The sequence below is a fragment of the Drosophila miranda genome, assembly GCF_003369915.1.
Source record: "Drosophila miranda strain MSH22 chromosome Y unlocalized genomic scaffold, D.miranda_PacBio2.1 Contig_Y1_pilon, whole genome shotgun sequence".
Taxonomy (NCBI): Eukaryota; Metazoa; Arthropoda; class Insecta; order Diptera; family Drosophilidae; genus Drosophila; species Drosophila miranda.
Window position 1 is genome coordinate 32,383,746 of NW_022881603.1, and position 21,845 is coordinate 32,405,590.

The 21,845-nt window shown below is 39.1% G+C and overlaps 1 long non-coding RNA gene across 1 annotated transcript; it reads left to right on the plus strand.

The window, feature by feature from the left end:
• Window positions 1–2,869: 2,869 nt before the first annotated feature.
• Window positions 2,870–5,291, plus strand: LOC117191371. The gene is made up of 2 exons (XR_004474036.1): window positions 2,870–4,283; window positions 4,818–5,291. It is a non-coding gene; the product is annotated as an uncharacterized LOC117191371 (long non-coding RNA).
• Window positions 5,292–21,845: the final 16,554 nt, after the last annotated feature.

The following is a 21,845-nucleotide window of genomic DNA, read 5'->3' on the forward strand; positions in this document are numbered from 1 at the left end:
CAGGGTATCTTCGCTCAGATTGGCTATCGATGTAGGATTTGAAGATTCTGGATTTCCGATAATTGTGTGCTACTTTTCGAGGAACTTTTATTATTTAATTTTGAGATTCTTTATGTGTGATTCTTGTTTATACATATTTGTGTATGTAAGAACTTTTTTTGGCACTTGACGACCCGGCAACCCAGGTTGTTGATAAGGCCCCCCCGCTTTCCCTTTTATTTCTACGTCAGAACTGATAAGATCCCTACAAGCGAGCATTCAGGAAGCGGGAACTGGAAGCCGATCGAGGGCACCGCCAGCTCTACATTTAACCTGATGGAAACGACTTTGCCCTCCATCTTTACAGCTTTTAAGGTATTTTATGTGAGGGCCTAAACAGACTACAGTAACTTAGAGCGTGGCTGACTTAGTGCCACTTAAGTTGTCAGTTCCAGTCAAATACTCCGCCGTAAAATAGAAGTGGAAGCTAGCTATTGGGATCTGCTCGGGGCGGAGACAATACTCATTGCAGGCGAACAGTATTGGAAAGCTATTAGCAGCACGGAACGAGTAAACGATTGAGACATTGGAATATCATGCGCTTCATCCGCGCCTTCTAGAAAAAAAAAAAGGGGGTACGTTGTGAGTTGCTGCGGAGACCGCAACTCTACAGTTATACCCGATACTAAGTCAGTATGGCTCTCCTCCGGCAGACGCCGCTAATATTAAACGACACGACAAAGAGTGCGTGCGAGAGAGACAGAAAATCAGTCTGAGCGTGACGTCGGGCGCTGCGTAGACAGTGCAAATTGATTTGTTCCTTTTGGCTATAAAAATGATCTGATCTGATCCAGATTCAGCAATCTGATAGATATGGTCATTATCTATGATTTTAGTTTTCTCGAATGTGCAATATTGTGGATGCAACAGATTTTCGTCCTTTGTGGGGGCGGAAGGGGGTGGGGCGAAATTTTTAGATATACGTTTTATAGTGACATCTTAAAGTAGTGTGTGTACCAAATTTGGTTACTCTAGCCTTAATAGTCTCTGAGATTTGTGGATGCCCCAGATTTTCGTCCTTTGCGGGGGCGGAAGGGGGTGTGGCGAAATTTTGACACAAAATGGTCAAGGTCCGATATCACAGGAGTGTGGATACAAAATTTGGTTGCTCTGGCTCTTATAGGTTCTGAGATCCTTGAACTCATATTTTGCAATTGGCAAAACCGACCATGAAACCTGTGTGTTAGAGAGAGACAGAGCGAGAAAGAATGAAATTGTTTTCTTGATTCTGGCTATAATAATTATACGATCTGGTTCAGATTTTGCACTCTAGAAGATATAGTCATCTTCTACGATTCTGAGTTTTTAGTTTTCTCGTATCGTCGAAATTGTGGATGCCACAGATTTTCGCCTTTTGTGGGGGCGGAAGTGGGCGGGGCCAAGTTTTGAAATGTTCTTGTAGCAGTGACATATCACAGAAGTCTGGATCCAAAACATCGTTGCTCTCGCTCTTATAGTCTTTGAGCACTAGGCGCTGAAGGGGACGGACAGACGGACGGACGGACAGACGGACAGACAGACATGGCTCAATCGACTCGGCTATTGATGCTGATCAAGAATATATATACTTTATGGGGTCGGAAACGATTCCTTCTGGACGTTACACACATCCACTTTTACCACAAATCTAATATACCCCAATACTCATTTTGAGTATGGAAGCACCGCGCCTTATAGGGAGCACGACAGATTAATTGTAAACTCTTGACTAAACTGATAAATGCCGAGCACACAATCGTCGCCTGTGCCTGGTCTCTGGCCGTGTGGGGTTCAATAACTCGCGATTCTCCTACAGGGGGTATTTACGCGAGTAATCACGTTGTCATAGCGATGCGGGCTTGAGGCAAGTCTGCTAGCTTAAGAACTGAGCATTCATACGACTGGAAGATAAGCTAATTTAAATATATCCTCACATGCTCCAAGAATTGCAAAACGACAACAGAAGCCGAGGAGAACGAGACGAAAAGAAAAGAATAGGAAGACAGAGGTAGCACCTTGAGCACCCATGCACTGAGCGAAATAGTGAATGCACATTTCTTTCTCAATCGCTAATTGACTGGTTAAAGTCCATTACAGCTCTATAAGTGAAATGGTAAACTCAGGTATACGCTATAAAAAGCCTAAGTGCTAATTACTTTTTTTTGGCACGAGTGAATATACGTACATACATATGTACGTATCAATACAATTGTATTGGGCCATTTGAACAGCCTATATATAGACCTATAATGCATATATTATTGATCAGACGACTCTTTAGCTTTCTTTTCACTATATTTGACTGCTGTGTATATAAGATGTTCTATAAAAAGGTTATTCCTGCTTTCGCCTTGTGCCATTTCCACTTGTTTCCCGCTTCCCGTTTTCTCTCAGTCCATCGCAGATTGGAGCAGAAACAATGGAGCCCGTTTCTGGATCCCCGCCCCTCTTCTTCGGTCTCTGCATGATCCGCGCCGTTCATCTAATTCGATAATAATGAAGTAGCCACTACTCTCTCGAGTGGAGAGAAAGCAATGGGGGATGGGGCTGCTGTTGCTGGTGCTGCTGCAGATGCTGCTCTCTATCTCTTCTTCCTGAGAGTGTGTGTGCGTGTGCGTGTGGGTATTATTGTGGTTCCTTTGTATGAACGATGATTAAATTTGCACTTTGTCTCATTACACACACAAGCATAGAAGCTGGCACACGCACATTGGCTGCTACGTAGTAAGCAAGCAATCCCGATACGTAAAACGCTGGCAGCGCTGTCGGCGCCCTGCAGTTATCAGCAATCATTGCTGACCACTCGCTTATCAGAAAGAGAGCTGCAGCAGAGACAGCGGCTGCGGCAGCGACGGCGACGGCGACACCGAAAGCAAGATCGTAGAACGAGGAAAGAGAACGAAACACAACGAATGCCCAGCTGTTTATTCTGAACGGAGCGGAGCCGATTCCGTCGTAGTAATAACTTGTTTGGTGGGCAGCAGCACGCACCACAGTCAGTCCCCGTGTCCAGTCCCAGTGTTTTTCAGAGTCTATGGAAACCCGCAGTCGGGTTACAAACAGCCCCAGAACCCCCAGAAAGCGAAATCTAATCAGTTCTAGAGGTCCCGGTCTCTCTCGGCCAGATAGTGCGTGCAATCCGCAGTAAATACCATACCCAACGGACAAGTGGTTGATCCAGTGCCAATTCGGGGGCAAAACGCTCGAAAGATATTATCAAGCCAACGGCTGGTCCAAATATGTAGTGTTTGCCGTTGTGTTTCCTTCCCTGTTGTTCGGTCGTACCGTTGCAGTTGTTGGGACAACTAAGACAAACCAGAAACGGAATCGATTCCAAGTGCAGTGCAGTGTAAGACGACGAGCAAGAAGAAGCAGAAGAGGCAATGCCAGTGGCAGTGGCAGTGGCAGAGTGGAGAAGGGAGAAGGATTGAAGAGTGTATTCCATATGGAAAACCAGCTCCAGCTGCAGTTACAGCTCCACTGTTTTTTTGTAAATTGGGGCACGACTGGCCCCAACGATCGAGCTGACAAAAGAGAATAGCGACAAAACAAAGAAGCAGGCGAACAAAGAACACAAGCCAAGAAAAACAGAGAACACAGTGTCGGTCAGAGAGGAGAGAGGAGAGCGACAAGAGTTCTTTCTTATAGAGATACTCGTGCAAGTGTGTGGCTGCAAGATACAGATCCAGATACAGTCACAGAGACAGATCCCGCGGAGCAGTCCCAGCATCCACATCGTTAAGAGAGGCAGAGAGCGACAGGAAAACCCCCCAAAAAAGCTCAATACGAATGGTGTGCACACAGCGTAAATACGAGAAAATTGTTAATTAAGACGCCAAATGTTTGGCAGTCGTCGAAAGTGCAGAGGAGAGTGGCGGGAGGCAAAGTAAACCACAGAGATAGAACGCGCACTGTGTGTGAGAGAGAGAGAGAGAGAGAGAGAGAGAGAGAGAGAAGTGCGGGTGCAATTACCTTGCGTGTGTGTGAGTGTGTTGTGTTCCGTTTCCATTTCGTTCACCTGAACAGCTGTCTTCGCTCACGATCTCTCTCCGCTCACCCGCATCTCCAAGCCGTTATCAGTCAACTGAACTGCCTGCACCAGCTCAGTTTTCTGCAACTAATTGGACAAGTGAGTAATTGGACAGGAGAGAAGCAGACAAAAAGGGAGAGGAACGGTGAAGACAACCAACCTTCGCCGCGACGCGTCCCACACATATAAATAGGAGAAACAGACCAACCAGACGACAGATTGCCGTCCTCTAAGCGTAGGTCTCAAGAGCAAATTTGAATCCAAAAACATTTTTATCAAACACAATATTGAATTCATAATGTTTGGGGGGTAGTCTAAGGCGCAATTTCAAGCTGCTCAGAGCCAGTCTTATCAAAATTCGAAATCAAATCAATTTGCGGTCACAGCAGTTCCAGATCACTTTAGCTATCAACAACCCCATTGAAACCCATTGAGCCATTATCTCCGCCAGTTCGTTCACATTCATAAAAGTTCATGCTCGTGCTGAAAAAAATTGGAAAATTTGACGCCCAGGTTGAGGCTTATTCCGTGGCGTTGACCCGTTTTCAAAGTTAGCGTACAAGTACCCCCCAGAATTGGTAATTTCTAGAGCTTAACTCTATGGCATACAGACACACAGTCACTCAAACTGCTACCTCCTCAATTTCTTGTTTCCATAATTTTATTTTATGATTTGCCAACTATAGTATATAAAAGTATCAGTATTATATATTCGTAGGAGCTACTGATAAGGCCTATCACATACATATGGGTTGTACTTTGATTTCAGCACGGGCAGAAGTCGCAGCTGAGCCCAGCATGCGGAGGCTCTGAGAGCTGAAACCCAGATTAGTTGGTGAAAAATTCTGTAAACGATCGCATGGTTAATAATCTTAGCTCCACGGAAATGAGTTTGATTTCCATCAATGGAGGAAAACTTAACTTAACACTCGCGAACTTGTTGTACAATCGTTGTATACTTATGTGTTCGATGAACTCTTGGATTCTTGGATTAAGCTATTAACAATATGTAAACAAAGTATGATAAGTGGGTTTATTGTTAAATGAAAATTAATTATTCCTAAACAGACGGTGGCATAAGTATTTTGACATTTTACAAAATGTAAAAAAAAACAAAAACGAATGGAACGAACTAACTTTTTATGATGAATCAGCAAAATATATATCCTCCCTTTGCCTCTATCACCTTTTGCAGACGTCTCGGAACTGACTCCACTAAGCTGTGGATATAAGCCAGCAGAATTTCTCTCCAGAGTGATTTCACCTCTCAGATTTTATTCTCACGGTTCCTTGTCAAATTTAGCTAGCAATGACTTTGAGATAAACTTTTACAAATTAATGGTTAATGCCGTTTACGGTAAAACAATGGAGAATGTAGAAAAACGTCGTGAGGTTGCATTAGTTAAGCATTATGATTCAAGACAAAACTCAGCAGGGTTTAGACAACGCATAGCAAGTCCCGAATTTTTTATGATAAGCCCATATACATTGGAGTTAGTGTACTAGAACTTTCAAAATGGTTAATGTATGACTATTTCTATAATTTTCATTCTGTAAAATGTCCATCATCAAAAATACTCTATATGGATACAGATTCATTTATTATATCATCAGAAGAAGATTTTTATGATTTAATTAAATTCAATCCTAATCGCTTTGATACAACCAATTACCTAGCCTCAAACAGATTCGGTATCAATCTCGCTAATAACAAAGAGCTTGGATTAATGAAAGACGAAAATGCAGGAAAAATAATGATGTCGTTTGCAGGATTAAAAGCGAAAGCATACTCATATTTAATTGCTAAAGATGATAACACTGACTATAACGTAAAAAAGGTTAAAGGTTAAAAAAAGTCAGTAGTGAAACGATTAACTCATACTCATTATATTGAATGCATTAAACATAAAAAAACTTATTATGGACAACAGAGAGTTATTAGAAGTAGAGGTCATAAAATTTATACTGAAATTGTAAATAAGATAAGTCTAAATTATAAGGATGACAAAAGATTTATATTACCTGATAATATTTCAACATTAGCTCATAATCACTATGAAATTAAAAATATTTTAGGTGCTAGTAATAATACACAAAATATGGTATAAGTAAATTTAACATTATATTATTATTATTTTTATACCCGATACTCAAAATGAGTATTGGGGTATATTAGATTTGTGGTAAAAGTGGATGTGTGTAACGTCCAGAAGGAATCGTTTCCGACCCCATAAAGTATATATATTCTTGATCAGCATCAATAGCCGAGTCGATTGACCCCTGTCTGTCTGTCCGTCCGGCCGTCTGTCCGGCTGTCCGTCCCCTTCAGCGCCTAGTGCTCAAAGACTAAAAAGCTAGAGCAACGATGTTTTGGATCCAGACTTCTGTGATATGTCACTGCTACAAAAATATTTCAAAACTTCGCCCCGCCCACTTCCGCCCCCACAAAGGACGAAAATCTGTGGCTTCCACAATTTTAAAGATATGAGAAAACCAAAAACGTAGAATTGTAGAGAATGACCATATCTTTAAGACTGCGGAATCTGAATTGGATCGTATTATTATTATAGCCAGCATCAAGAAAACAATTTCATTTTTTCTCACCCTGTCTCCCTCTAACACACACGTAGCATAGGCGGCTTTGCTTAGAGTAAAACATTAGCGCCTAGATCTCAGAGACTACAAAAGCTAGAGCACCCCAATTTGGTATCCACACTCCTAATATATCGGACCGAGACGAGTTTGTTTCAAAATTTCGCCACACCCCCTTCCGCCCCCGCAAAGGACGAAAATCTGGGGATATTCAAAAATCTCAGAGACTATTAAGGCTAGAGTAACCAAATTTGGTATCCGCACTCCTGTTAGATCTTACTATAAAACGTGTATCTCAAAATTTCGCCCCACCCCCTTCCGCCCACACAAAGAACGAAAATCTGTTGCATCCACAATATTGCACATTCAAGAAAACTAAAAACGCAGAATCATAGATAATGACCATATCTATCAGATTGCTTAATCTGGATCAGATCATTTTTATAGCCAATAGGAACAAATCAATTTGCAGTGGCTACGCAGCGCCCGACGTCACGCTCAGACTGATTTTCTGTCTCTCTCGCACGCACTCTTTGTCGTGTCGTTTAATATTAGCGGCGTCTGCCGGAGGAGAGCCATACTGACTTAGTATCGGGTATAACCGTAGAGTTGCTGTGTCCGCAGCAACTCACAACGTTCCCCCTCGTTTAATTTGTGTATAATTAAAACTTTATTTCAATGTAAAAAATACACAAAAATAAATTAAATCTGATAAATATTTTGCGTGCTTAATTATTTTAATATACTCTTTTTATCTATCCATGAATTGTGTGTTTCATCGAAACCTAACCATTTCCCCCTTATAGTCCTCCAGTTCATATGTTACAGGATTAGTAGACTTTACTTTTAAAATTTTAAAAACTTCGGTTCCAGTTTGGATCATAGCCCTTTGTAAAAATACCTTTATATTTACTTATTCTAACAGGATCACCAATGGAAAACTTGTGTTTATGTAATACCTTACAAATATTATAAGCTGTTTTCAAAATAAACTCTTCATTTTGTTTGTTTACATCTATAGGCCTCATTTTTATAGTACGGTGATATGAATTATTATAATCTTTTAGTAAGTCATGCAAGGTATAAATCCACGTATGATTACCCTGCATACTAAAGATTTTCCACATACGATTTTTTAATGTTCCATTAAAACGTTCACAAATAGATGCCTTAAGGTGTGTATATGTATGGTAATGGTTAATGTTATTCTTTTTCATTAACTCTCCGAAGGCTACATTAAAAAACTCCTTTCCTTGGTCAGACTGAATATTTTTAGGTTTATGTTTAGATATTTTTAATATTTTCTTCAATGCTGTTAAAACATCTAAAGCTGTTTTAGACTTAACGGGAACTGCATATGCATACTTCGAGAACGTGTCAATTACTGTCAGCAAGTACCTATATTCTTTGTTTTCCTTATAAAATGGTATCATTTCAACTAAATCGATTTGCCACGTGTCATTAATTCCCTTTTTGTACGAATTTACGACGAATGAAATTTCTTCTAGCAGGGTTATGTATTTCATTAACAACTTGTTGCTTACTCATTTTTAATATAATTTTTATTTTCTATTGTTATGTTGGGATGATTGCTTATTTAAAAGTGTTTGCTTATACTCAAGAACATCGCGTTTTATTTGATTACACATTTTTTTGGAAATTTCAAAGCATAAACGGGTTAAATCTATTTGCACATTTCTATCATAAGTACCGTCTAAATCAGCTAGTTGAACATCAAATTTTTGTAAGGCTGCACACTTAGGAATAATATTATTATAGTCGGCGTATATAATTTGTTGCTTAAGTATCGTATTCCAACATAAAAATGTGGTAAAAAAAATGCCTAATCTTAAAAACGATCTCCAGGACTCACTATCAAATTCAATTTTATTTCCAAACTGATTTATTATAAACACATACTGCTTATCTGATTTTCGAAATCTAAAATTACACTTAATTGTGGGCAATAATGGATGGTCTATAATTGTATCAGGCATCAAAAAATCATACTGATTATAATGTTACGGCTACGGGCTGGTTAAATCTTGTTGGCAATGCAGCCTCAGCAGGAAAGGGAATCGCGGGGTTAGTGCACTATACTGCGCTCTGGGCTCAGCTCGGCGGATGGGGTCGGGGTCTTTCCTATCCCTATACTTCCTTGTTCTCGCCATATTATAAAAATTTAAGTGCACTGACACAGAATCTACTTTAATCAAAACAAAAAAAAGCAAATGTAATCAATCCCCGGTCGGCATAGATGGCAAGAAGGAATCCGGTAGTCGCGTATTCAATTTAGTGATCCTAGGTGTAGGAGATCACTAGTTCCTCTATACCCTCCCTACCTTCGGCAATGCGTGGAACGATGTTGGCATGGCCCCTAACGTAACTACCGCTGCATTATTACACTCGATGCATCATTGGCATTATGTACTTAGACAGAATGGTTGTTATTTATTCCAAATTCATGTCAATTCAAAATAGTTATATTAATCAAGATTCAAAAGATTCATATATAACAAAAGGTTCATTAACTTAAGAATATAAACGAGGGGGAACGTTGTGAGTTGCTGCGGACACCGCAACTCTACGGTTATACCCGATACTAAGTCAGTATGGCTCTCCTCCGGCAGACGCCGCTAATATTGAACGACACGACAAAGAGTGCGTGCGAGAGAGACAGAAAATCAGTCTGAGCGTGACGTCGGGCGCTGCGTAGCCACTGCAAATTGATTTGTTCCTATTGGCTATAAAAATGATCTGATCTGATCCAGATTCAGCAATCTGAAAGATATGGTCATTATCTATGATTCTGCGTTTTTAGTTTTCTCGAATGTGCAATATTGTGGATGCAACAGATTTTCGTCCTTTGTGTGGGCGGAAGGGGGTGGGTGAAATTTTGAGATACACGTTTTATAGTAAGATCTAACAGGAGTGCGGATACCAAATTTGGTTACTCTAGCCTTAATAGTCTCTGAGATTTTTGAATATCCCCAGATTTTCGTCTTTTGCGGGGGCGGAAGGGGGTGTGGCGAAATTTTGAAACAAACTCGTCTCGGTCCGATATATTAGGAGTGTGGATACCAAATTTGGTTGCTCTAGCTTTTGTAGTCTCTGAGATCTAGGCGCTAATGTCTTACTCTAAGCAAAGCCGCCTATGCTACGTGTGTGTTAGAGAGAGACAGGGCGAGAAAAAATGAAATTGTTTTCTTAATGCTGGCTATAATAATGATACGATCCAATTCAGATTCCGCAGTCTTAAAGATATGGTCATTCTCTACAATTCTACGTTTTTGGTTTTCTCATATCTTTAAAATTGTGGATGCTACAGATTTTCGTCCTTTGTGGGGGCGGAAGTGGGCGGGGCGAAGGTTTGAAAAATTTTTGTAGCAGTGACATATCACAGAAGTCTGGATCCAAAACATCGTTGCTCTAGCTCTTATAGTCTTTGAGCACTAGGCGCTGAAGGGGACGGACAGACGGACAGACGGACGGACGGACAGGGCTCAATCGACTCGGCTATTGATGCTGATCAAGAATATATATACTTTATGGGGTCGGAAACGATTCCTTCTGGACGTTACACACATCCACTTTTACCACAAATCTAATATACCCCAATACTCATTTTGAGTATCGGGTATAATAAAATACAATTCATAGCAAAACTGAGCCTTTTTACTCACGAAGGTCAACATTTCCATTCAATACGAAACTAATGATCATTACCAAATTCAAACACTTTCCTTGACGAGCTCGTTGGGCCCAATGAACTGCTTCGGTAGCTGTGGAACAATATTAATTATATAAAAATAGTAAAGAATTAAAGAATGATATTTTGGCCGACATTGCCAGAGTGAATCAAGGCTTAACATTGAGTTGATAAGGAAAGGACTTAAGACATATGATAAAGAAATTAATTCTATAGGAAAGATATTCCTTAATATAACTGTATATGTTTATATGATTTAACATTTAAAGTCAAATTTAATTGAAGTGCAAACACAAGAATGCAAGCAAAAGAAAAGAACAAGACAAAGCAAAGAGAATGTCGATGATCAAATTAATGCACGTTTATATGTGTGTGCATACGCACGCATATGTCCGAATTTTCTTCGAACGAAAGCTCGCTCTTGGCGTTTGAGTTATCACGCTCTCCCTTTCATTACGCTGCACCGCTGCTATACCCTGCTATTTCGCGGGTATGTTCGTACTCACGAATCGATGATCACATGTTGTCCACGACACAGGTCACCCTAGATTCCGATTCCTGATCTTGTATTCACATCTTCTGCACAATTTTAGCTGACATAAATTTCCACTTTAATTCCTAGGCGTTGTCGATTCCGCATCAAGGATGTTGAGTTGCATCTCGCAAGATACGATTAGAGGGCATTCAAAAGTCGATACAGATCGTCCGTACAACGGAAACGCTGGTAATTCGAAGCGGCCAAAAATAAGACACTGGGGGTTTCGTGGGGGGGGGGGGTTAGGCGTGAGAGCGCCAAAGCACGGCAGACCTCCAGTGACCAAGAGATTCTGTAATAGATTCGGAATTCAGTGAATGTACCAAACCTGCTTTCCTCTATAATCACCTTCTTTTTCTCTACGTAGCACTTTGCACTTTCACCACACAATATAGCTTGATCTTGCTTTTTAGTCGATTCTCCGCCGACTTGCAGTTATGTAATTTGGTATGTATTATGTAATACAGGGACACGTGAACTTCCACTAGAGTTTGGCACTATTGGCACAGGCACAACCGAAGTGTTTTGGGAGGAAAATGGAATTGATCCGCGTGTTCACCGTCGCTGTCGGCTTAAGCGACATAGACGAGCTTTAACGGGACCCTTCCATGGAATTCGGTCTCGAGAGACGAAGAAGAACATTCGAGCAATTAAAGCTCCATATTCGAAGTAGCTGTTGGTGTTCGAACTAATCAAGTTGGCGCGTGATTTGAATCTGCTTTATATCTGGGAAATTATTAGGGAATTTAATCTGGGTTTGCTTCACTGGCCACTACACTCTCCACCACCAGATTATGTCCCGGAGTGATCGACAGGGATCGTAATCGAAAAGAAAAGAAGGACAGTGAATTAGCGGTTTTGAATATCCTTTACGTGGTATACTCCCATTTTCTTTCCTTTCTCGTTCGATAATTCGTAATAAACAGGACTTAGCTTTTTCGTTACTGTTGCTGTCACAAACACCTGCGCTAATTTACGGCTGAATTGTTTAGACGCGTTGCTTTGGGAGAAATTGCGAACGTAAACCTGATCTCCGACGTTGAATTGTATGTTTCTACTCCTCAAATGTATACCCTCGCGTTGGTTGCATGAGCCTTTGCATTGTTGACCTTTGCTGCATACCTTGCCAACTGCAGAGCATCGGGGTAATTAACTCTAGAATCATCTGATAGCAAGTTAAGTTTCCTGAGCAATTCGTAATCCTTGCCATTCAAAATCATGTTTTGCCCAAACGTAAGGAAGTAAGGAGAATATCCGGTGATTGTAAGTCGAAGAAATCGAAAAGCACCGTTAATCTCATTCAGTCGTTGATCCCAGGTAGTGTGATCTTTCCCCACGTACGCACGGATCGCCGCCAAAACCGATCGGTTTAAGCGCTCGCTTGCATTCGCTTGAGGCGAATAAAAAGCGGTACAAATATGTTTAATTGAAAATCTAGTTAGAAAAGCCTCAAAGAATCCTGATCGAAATTGAGAACCATTGTCCGTTAAGATGGATTCCGGCACTCCAAACGTAAAGAAAATGGAATTTTCTAAGTACTCGCAAATCTTTCCGGAAGTGAATCGTTTCAATGGACAGAGGAAATGGAATTTTGTACAATGATCCACGATTATTAATAATCCGATATTCCCTGCCTTTGAACGAGGGTATGGACCTAACAGATCCATGTAGAGTCGTTGAAACGGTCTCTCTGATTGCATTGGCTTTCCCAATGGTGGTCGTAATACTATATTGGGACTTTTGGTCTGTTTACAAATGACACAATTATTCACATACTCTCGGATTTGAACCAACATCTTGGGCCAGAACAGGTATCTCTTAAGTTTTTCAACGGTTTTACCCATCCCGCCATGTGATGCGCTAGGAGAATCATGGGCTTGTTTGATAACACTACTGACTAGGCCAGAGGGTACCCATAATTTCCACGACTGGTGGTCAGATTCAGAATCTCCAATCGAAGCTTCGGTGCGTTTGTATACATAGCCATCTGTTATTTTTAAATCTGGAAGTTTCTCTTGGTTCTGCTGAATGCGTTCAATTAAATCAAGATATTCCAACGAAGTGAAATGCTCGGACTCTAAATCGATGATCGGCCCTAGATCTATAAACTCATCTACTGACGATTCATTTTGCCTTGACAGAGTGTCAGCAATAACATTTTGTGAACCCTTCCGGTGTTCAATGCGAAAATCAAAACCCTGTAACTGTATAGTCCATCGCGCGAGCCTTCCAGACAAATCCTTTTGTCGCATCAACCACTGCAATGCTGCATGGTCGGTTATTACTAAGAATTCCTGGCCTTCTATGTAAGCTCGAAATTTCTTAATTCCCTTAACAACTGCTAGACATTCTAGTTCTGTAACGGAATAATTCCGTTGAGCTTTGGATAACTTAACCGACATGTATCCAATTGGCATTTCGAAGCCTTCTTCATTCTCTTGAGCTAGGACGCACCCGAGACCAAAAGAACTAGCATCACACAATAAGATGAATTTCTTAGAAAAATCAGGAGTTCTGAGGATTGGAGCTGATGTTAATCTTCGTTTCAATTCTTCAAAAGCATTGGTTGCGGTTTCATTCCATATTAAGGAAGTATTCTGTTTCTTAAGCATCTCGGTCAATGGATAGCTCACGGAGGCATAATTCTCGACGAAACGCCGATACCATCCGGATAAACCGAGAAACCGTCGTAACTGCTTTACCGTTGTTGGAATTGGGAAGTCGTTGATTGCCTGAATCTTAAATGAATCAGTCTTGATCTGACCATCCGAAATTATGAAACCGAGATATTTAATCTCTCTCATGCAGAACTTAGATTTTCGAACGTTGATAGTGATATTCGCTTTTCTTAAGCATAGTGCTATTTCTTGCAAAAGAATCAAGTGCGAATCAAAGTCATCCGATAGAACAAGCAAGTCATCGAGATATACAAACTCGATTCCGTAAATGTGGGGGTATGACATGGTCCATTAAGCGGCATAAGGTCTGAGGTGCATTTGTCAGACCAAATGGCACGACCTTATATTGGTACAGTGGACGATTCGGAACGGCAAACGCAGTATACGGTCGTGATGGCTCGTCCAATGGTATTTGCCAGAAAGCATGTTTCATATCAAGACCAGTTATATACCGCGCTGGAGGTAAGCGGCTTAAGATCCCGTCAATATGTGGTAAGGGGTAAGCATCCTTCCTCGTGTATTTATTGATCTCGCGAGAGTCTAAACACAACCGAACCTTATCACCTTTTTGAACAAGAACACAGTTACTACTCCAAGGACTGCAAGAAGGTTCTATGATATCGAGAGCTAACATGTTATCTACCTCAGCAAACATAAGTTTTTCGCGCGCAGGGGAGATTGGCCAGTGTCTTTGTTTAATCGCCTTAGCATCACCTACGTCGATCGAGTGCGAAATAATGCTGGTTCTGCCCAATCCGTCTCGTTCGTACGAAGGAAAAATTTCGACGACACCTTGCAGTCTCTCCTGCTCTTTACTAGAAAGTTTGTGTAACTTGGGTGAGCTTTCCTCTTAATTTTTTTTTTTTTTTTTTTTTTTTTTTTTAATCAGCAAAATATTTTCTGTCTTTTCCACAAATGCCAATTCTAAATCGATGTGTAGCTCCTCTCTTCTGCCTCTATGATTATTGAATTAAATGGATATAAAAGGTTCCTATTAGACTATGTCTGATACTCGTCGGGAACTCAAAGTTTCTCTAAGACCCGCCATTCCAAGTACCGAACAAGTCAGGTTCCTATAAAGTTGAAAGTGGTCGTGCGTCTGGTTGGGTCGATCAATACAAAATCCTGAATTGCAATCGCAAATTCCACAGCTCAGATACACGGCACTAACATCTTTATTCTACTAAAATATTTTCTTCAGACATCTATACAGTTCACGCCGTCATTTCTTGGTAGACCAATCCCTACTCATTCGAATTGAAATCTCCATTCCAAAAGCTGACTACACGTCTACACGATATACCGAATTTTCTAATTAACAGGCTAATGGATGTATTAACAGAGCTTAACCGTGAAGTACGAAGGTTACTCCAACCGTTCGGAATTATCCTCATCTGGAAATAATCGTATCTTTTCTACACTTTTCTAATGTTACGTCTTCGGCCCCACGTTGGGCGCCATTTTATAATGTTACGGCTACGGGCTGGTTAAATCTTGTTGGCAATGCAGCCTCAGCAGGAAAGGGAATCGGGGTTAGTGCACTATACTGCGCTCTGGGCTCAGCTCGCCGGATGGGGTCGGGGTCTTTCCTATCCCTATACTTCCTTGTTCTCGCCATATTATAAAAATTTAAGTGCACTGACACAGAATCTACTTTGATCAAAACAAAAAAAAACAAATGTAATCAATCCCCGGTCGGCATAGATGGCAAGAAGGAATCCGGTAGTCGCGTATTCAATTTAGTGATCCTAGGTGTAGGAGATCACTAGTTCCTCTATACCCTCCCTACCTTCGGCAATGCGTGGAACGATGTTGGCATGGCCCCTAACGTAACTACCGCTGCATTATTACACTCGATGCATCATTGGCATTATGTACTTAGACAGAATGGTTGTTATTTATTCCAAATTCATGTCAATTCAAAATAGTTCTATTAATCAAGATTCAAAAGATTCATATATAACAAAAGGTTCATTAACTTAAGAATATAAAATACAATTCATAACAAAACTGAGCCTTTTTACTCACGAAGGTCAACATTTCCATTCAATACGAAACTAATGATCATTACCAAATTCAAACACTTTCCTTGACGAGCTCGTTGGGCCCAATGAACTGCTTCGGTAGCTGTGGAACAATATTAATTATATAAAAATAGTAAAGAATTAAAGAATGATATTTTGGCCGACATTGCCAGAGTGAATCAAGGCTTAACATTGAGTTGATTAGGAAAGGACTTAAGAAATATGATAAAGAAACTAATTCTATAGGAAAGATATTCCTTAATATAACTGTATATGTTTATATGATTTTACATTTAAAGTCAAATTTAATTGAAGTGCAAACACAAGAATGCAAGCAAAAGAAAAGAACAAGACAAAGCAAAGAGAATGTCGATGATCAAATTAATGCACGTTTATATGTGTGTGCAAATTAAATAACTGCGGTAGCGGATTGTGTTTTTAAAAAGTTTTTATTTTACTTCTAACTTCACTGATATAGATTTAAGTAGAGGGTCCCAAAGGATTCCGGTCAAAGGGTTTGCGCGATAGTAATTTTTAGCTCGACTTTGCGGTGTCGCTTCTGGATCAAGACTGACTTGAACTTTCTGATCTTTGCAACGTTGATCCCTTTCGGGAATAGTTTTTCTATAAACATTTCAATTGATTTCGCCATCCCGAGTATTGGATTTCGTCATCCAAAGAGAGAACTGTAAAATGCCTAAAGTGCAGGATCTGCAGAAAGCCGGGAGTGAGATTGTTTATGAGAAGCCGGGTGTGGGCAAACATTGGTTTTCCATTTAGGCGAGTGTCAAAGATTGGGATTGCGGCGGGAGCCCTTGAGATTGTACATCTTAGAAATCAATTAGGCGGAGGCCCAAGATTGAAATTGTTTTCGTTTTGGAAAGCCAAAGATTGTTTACAACTCGTATAAGAGCTCAATAGAATTGGGTACGTTAACTCCCCCCATTCTTAAATGTTTCGTCCCGATACATTTTGAAGTTCTGATAGAGCTCTAATTTCTTCTGACAGTATTTGAATGTTGCTTTCCACTATTTCTTCTGACGGTATTCTTATTGATTTAATAAGTACAAATTTGGTTAATTTATAGCCGAAGTAAAATAACATTATCAATATCAAAATGATTAAGAATAATGTTGTTAATGGTAAGGCCGTATTACCTAATGTTATAAGGGGATTTAAAATATTAACATTATCAAAAGAAAATTGCTTATCATTCGATTGTATATAATCAACTAATTCAAAATCGCTATATCTATGATGCGATATATATCTTAGAATTTTACCCTTATCATTTATGTGGGTTATATTATTTATTACAATTGTGTTGTTGAATATAAGGAGATACGATCCTAACAAAGTAGTATTGTCTACGATATTTTTGCCTGAAACTAATATGGCACCATCCTGAATGATGTCTATTTCTTTGTTTTTTTCCCTTTTTTTAGTGCAGTTGGCTTTAAAGCCATTAAGTAAATTGGTGAAACAGGTCTTCTTTAAATTTATTTGTGCGTAATTGTTAAAAGTTTCACTTTTAAAATTTTTCATTAAATAGTATTTCTTCTTACATTCACAAACTTTTTCACTTATAACTAACATTCCATCATTTTGTGAGATGGCTCTTGCATGGTAAAACTTGCAAATATCTTTAATTTGAGGATATTTTATGTAAATGATTATTAAATCAGCATTTCGAATTATTTTAACCGTTGCAATGTCCAGCAGATCAGACAGTTCAACAGGATGTTTTTCATGCTTATAAATGTCCTCTATTTCGTTTTTATTTAAAATTTTTGTATTGAAAATGTTTACTTTTAAGAGGGTTATGGTATCAACTAAATTTAGTAGGTCAAAAGTTATTAATTTTAAACGATGCTTTCTCAGTATCGTTTCTTCATTGAAGATGACATTTTTTAATGAATTTGATAGCAATTCAATTTCTTTGAAAAATTTGGAATTTATTACAAATTGTTTATTATTATTTTCAGTTAATTCATTTACTTTATTTTGTATTTTCAAAAAGTCGTCATGAAAATATTTAATATTTGATGATATCTTTATGTATAATTCTGTATCTATTGTTGATTATAATTTTATTCGGTCGATTTTCCTTAACTACCTGCTTTTTGTATCGGGATTGAAGTTTATTTCTTTCCCCGAATTTCTTTTCATAAACTACTTCTCCTATTTTATAATCTTTTTCTCTTCTATCTTTGTTATGTAGCTTAAGCATTTTGGTCTGAGCTTCCTTAAGTAATATTGGATTATGCTTGTGTTCTATTTTGTTATACAATATGTCATATGGCATTTGATTGGTCGTTGAATGTATCGTCAGGTTATATTTCAGTGCCGCCCTTATTATTATTTCTGAATAATCTGTTAGATTTAGTTCATCCTTGATGCACCGCGCTATTTCTGTTAGTGTGGAATGTACCCTTTCTACCTGACCATTTGAGGTGCTGTGTCTGGGATCAGCACAATAAATAGTTAAGTTACTTCTTTGTATGAATGATCTAAATTGTGCTGAAGTAAAGCTTGGTTCGTTGTCAGTCATTAAAGATGTTGCTAACGGAAAGTGTTGCAAAATTTCCATTACCTTATTTTCAATGTTTAATTTACTTTGAATTTCCTTGACCACCAAGTGTTTGGAATAAGAATCTATACAAGTTATGAATGTTAGGTTTTGGGCATAGTATATGTCTAAGTGTAATTGATCTCCTTCTTTTGCTGGAATGGGAGCTTCCCCAATTGGAATTTTTACAGGGTGTCTGTGATATTTGTTTTTGTTACAGATCTCACAATTTTTTATATATTCTTTTAATTTTTTGTGCAGGTTTGGCCAATAATACAGCTTAGTTATTTGCTTGTAATTTTCGTCTAGTCCTCTATGGGCTCTGCAATGTGTTTCTTCTATAATTATAACTTTATCTTCTGAATTTACTACATCTTGGAGGAACTTTCTCGTGAAGAGAAATTTATTTATGAAGTTTTCCTTTAGCTTATTTTGGAAAAGGTATAAATCTTCTAAAGTGCAGTGTATTCCTGTCGTTAAGTGAGGCTGAATAAATTCTTTTAAAATGATTAGCAGATTGTCTACCGTATCAAATTCAATAATATGTCGGGTATTTTCATAAACTCTTACTAACTCATGAACTGTGAATCTCCCTTGCGCTAATAGTAGCTGCTGTTTAAATTGGTTTAGAGGCTTGCTAGTCTCTTGAATGACGTTTTCAAAACTACTCTCTGCTGAATGCTGAGTATTTATGTCTGATTCTGATTCTGTCTGGTCGACATCACTATCTGTCATATGATTTATTTTAATCCGAGATAAAGCGTCCGCTACTACGTTAGTTGAGCCTGGCTTATAAATGATTTTTGGTGTGAAACTTTCTATGAAGTAATACCAACGTTTCATTTCAACATTTGGATTTTTTTGCGACATTGCAAAGGACAAAGGTTGGTGATCTGTATGTATTTCAATTCCACTCACTCCGTATAAATAATTTCGCAAATTTTTTAATGCCCATACAAGAGCTAATAATTCCTTTTTATTAGTAGCATATAATTGCTCGGTTTTACTTAAAGTTTTAGAAATAAATGTTATGGGATTCCCATCTTGCGACAAAACTGCACCTATTGCTATGTCCGATGCATCTGTGGTTAATGTGAATTTTTTATTGTAATCTGGTTGTACTAATTCAATATGTGCTATTAAACTGTCCTTTAAATTATTAAATGCTCCCATTGCTGGTTCATCCAGCTGTATTAATGTTTTCTTGGATGCCCTTCGTGAAACTTTCCCATTTACTCCACTCAGATATTTTGTTAATGGTTTGGCAATTGTAGCATAATTTCGGACAAATTTTCTGTAATACCCTGTTAGTCCTAAGAAGCTACGTAGCTCTCTGATATTTTTAGGAATTGGATAGTTTTGTATTGTGGAGATTTTGTCTGGATCTGTTTTAATGATATTTTGGGAAACAATGTATCCCAGAAATTTGGTTTCCAATTGAAAGACTTTTCTAGGGAAATTTTCATGTTAGCGTTTTGCAATATCTGTATTGTAAACTTTTAATAGCACGGTTTTATTATATGTTCTTCTTTCTTGATCGGCGTATTCGAATGAATGTGTGTTGGCATATCGATACTTGTCGAGGACAAGTATCGATATATCGAGTACATTGGTATTTCTTATAATACTATCGATGAGTAAATCTTAAACTAATATTCAAATCTTATAAACTAATATTCATATCTTACATTCGGGCAACCTGACTACAGATCGCCCACGATCTACACACTAAGGCATACAGTTGGTTAAACATTTCTTATTCGGTATTGTTTACTTAACATACTATTTCATCGATTAACAACACGAGACCATAGTTTTATCCTTGCACTCTACCCAGGGTTTAAGCCTTGCTGGTTCTAATATACTTCGGAATGGCATTTGCGTCAACTGACAGTCCTCAATGTCGACAACCTCATAACGATCATTATCCAATACTCTATTGATCCTGTACGGTCCTCGATACTTTGGTGCGAACTTCTTATTGATCCCCGGTGTTGTGTCCACATGCCGGACTGCTACATAGTCACCAGGTTCATACTTTAATGGGGCTCTATGTTTATGGGCATTCATCTTCTCATTTCTTTTTTGCGACAACCGTATGTTCTCACTTGCTATTTCTCTTATAGTTTCCAACTCTCTAAGTTCTGACGCTAACTTCTCCTCTAGGTATTCGGTTAATTCATCTACAACGGGTCCTTTCTGGGGTATTCCAAATAACAATGTGCTAGGTGTCTTTTTCGTACTGCTGTTAACGGAGTTATTAAGGGCGTGCTCTACCTTGCTCATCAACCTATACCAATCGGCTTGCTCAAGGGGCTCTGACAGTTTTCCTAACATAGGAGTAAGAACACGATTCACCCGCTCCACTTGGTCATTCGCCTGCGGTGCACCTGTAGCTACCTTAATGTGCTCTATCCCTCTCTCCTGCAGAAAACTAGAGAACTCTAACGAGGTGAAACAGGTCCCACGATCTGATATTATCCTAGTAGGGCGACTATAGAAATCAAAATATTTACTTAAGGCATCCTTCGCTTCCCGCGTGCTTGTACTATTAACCGGGAACAATTTGACAAACTTAGTGAATGCATCTATTACCACAAGGAGGTGTTTTCGCTTAGATCTAATACTCGGCAACGGACCCAAATGAACAACATGTAGGGTATGAAAAGGAACACAGGTCTTGGGGATACTATGGAGCGTTCTGTTTTAGGCATAGAGTGTAGTATACACGGTAGACAGTTTCTGATGAAACTTGCCACTTTACTTCTCATTGACGTAAACCAGTAGGTCCTCAAAAGGTCACTCACGCACTTCTCTGCGGCCAGATGTCCTAGTTTTTCGTGTGACCGCCTTATCAACTGCTCTTCCATACACATTGGTACATAGAAACATAGTTTGTTTTCACAACTCCTCTTGTAAACAATACCATCTATCATTTCAAAATCTACTTCAATTCCATCCTCTAGCATTTTTCGAATCCTAACTACTTCATTGTCTCGCATCTGTTCTGTTTGCAATATCAAATCAACATCTTCTGGCGTTGCACCTACTACCCCAACTATCAATGATTTTAGTAATCTTTCCTCCTGAAACTCTAACTTGTCCCTCTCTACTGTATCCTCAACACATTTTTTCTCTTTATCTGAATTCCTACTACTAATGTACTTTACTCCCCCCACCACATCGTTAACGCTTCCTCTACATTCCACCTATTTCCCAATCTACTTCCTACTGCACTTGATTCTCCACACTCAATCGCAGGGTTCTGTACGGTACTACTACGCTCTCTATTGATATTTAATTCTCTACACTTAATCACAGGGTTCTCTACGGTACCTCTATGCTCACTACCAGTGTTGTCTCTACTTACACTATTCCTTGTATATTGCTTTCTACTCTCATCTTTTTCTAAATTAGACTTTTCTAAACCGTATTTGACTCTATAACCATCCTCTAACATATTCGTCACTTGATCTTGTCTGCTCAGCGCATCAACGTGCGCCATACTGGCCCCAGTCTGTGCATAATGGAGTAATCATTGTTCTCTAACTCTAGGGACCACCGTGCTATCTTAGGACTAATTGACTTTCTGGTTAACGTCTGTACTAACGAATTACAATCCGTGATTATTTTGAAGGACCTATGCTCCAAATATGCTCTAAAACGCCTCAATGCATAAATTGTAGCCAA